Source organism: Rhinoderma darwinii, chromosome 5, assembly GCF_050947455.1.
Source record: "Rhinoderma darwinii isolate aRhiDar2 chromosome 5, aRhiDar2.hap1, whole genome shotgun sequence".
In the NCBI taxonomy this organism is placed as follows: Eukaryota; Metazoa; Chordata; class Amphibia; order Anura; family Rhinodermatidae; genus Rhinoderma; species Rhinoderma darwinii.
Genome location: NC_134691.1, coordinates 229,557,990 through 229,559,146, shown reverse-complemented (window position 1 = coordinate 229,559,146; position 1,157 = coordinate 229,557,990). Strand labels below are relative to the sequence as shown.

At 38.5% G+C, this 1,157-nt stretch overlaps 1 non-coding gene across 1 annotated transcript; it reads left to right on the top strand.

The window, feature by feature from the left end:
• Window positions 1-729: 729 nt before the first annotated feature.
• On the top strand, window positions 730-912 carry LOC142654141 (U2 spliceosomal RNA). Its single transcript, XR_012848894.1, has one exon. It is a non-coding gene; the product is annotated as a U2 spliceosomal RNA (small nuclear RNA).
• Window positions 913-1,157: the final 245 nt, after the last annotated feature.

Genomic DNA, 1,157 nt, shown 5'->3' with positions numbered 1-1,157 from the left:
GTGAGAGGTCAGTGTGTTGGTAAGGTGTGGAAGGGGTTGAGGACAGATGGTATTACAAATAGACAGAGAGAGATTGTATGGCAGAGTTTGCATGGTGGGTTGTCAGTTAGAGAGTTTCAGAAAAATCGTGGAGTTGTGAGGAGTGATTTGTGTCCAAGAGAGAATTGTGGTGGGAGCGAAAGTATAGTGCATCTGTTTTGGAATTGTGGGGTGGCACAGGGAGTTTGGAGGGGTATGGGTCCGTTACTTAAGGAGTTGGTTGGGATCAATAGGTTATGTATGGAAATAGTTTTGTTTGGGCTTGCGAGTATAAGTGAGAAAAATCAAAGGGTATTATTTGTCATGCTAGCAATTATAAAAGAGGTTTTGTGGGATGTTAGGAACCTGTATGTGTTTAGAAAAAAAGATGTAACTGTGGAAGGATGTTTGAGAATGGTATTGGATAGGATGTATACAGTGTATTTGGTAGATAAGGAAAGGTTGGGGGAGGTGGATGCAGAAGGGATTTGGAAGGTCTTGAAGTGGAGGTATATGGTGAGAGTGTAGTGGAGGGGTGGAATTTTTTTTGATATGATTTCTGTATTTGCTTTTTGTTATATGAAAATTTAAAAAACCTAAATGAAAAAGCCTGATGATGATTGGATGGAACCGTTCAGAATATCTAGGATACTGATAGTAAGTATCGACAGGATATGAACGAGTGCTTTTAAACAAAATTAATCCAAACCTGAAGGTTTTAAAAAAAAAAAAAAAAAAAAATCTGTTCTTATCAGTTTAATATCTGATACGTCCCCTATCTGGGGACCATATATTAAATGGATTTTTAGAACAGGGAGATGGAAATAGAGCTTGCTCTGTCCACTCCACGCATTGACCTGGTATTGCAGTATTTCCAGGACCGGTGCACCCTTCCCTTATGTGTTGACTAAAATCAGATTCCAAAAGTGCTATTTGTGTTTGCTATTGTTTTTGTCTTTCTGATGGGATCTCCCCTTTTAATCCCATTATTTCAACACCTGTTGGACAATGCATTTGTACAGTCATGTGTGATAATGAGCTAATTTATTAAATGCAATTAATTAATACATTGCCACCTCTTGTTGTGTGTGTGTGTCTTCTGTGTTTCTGTGTTTCCGGCATTTCACATTGGAACAGCT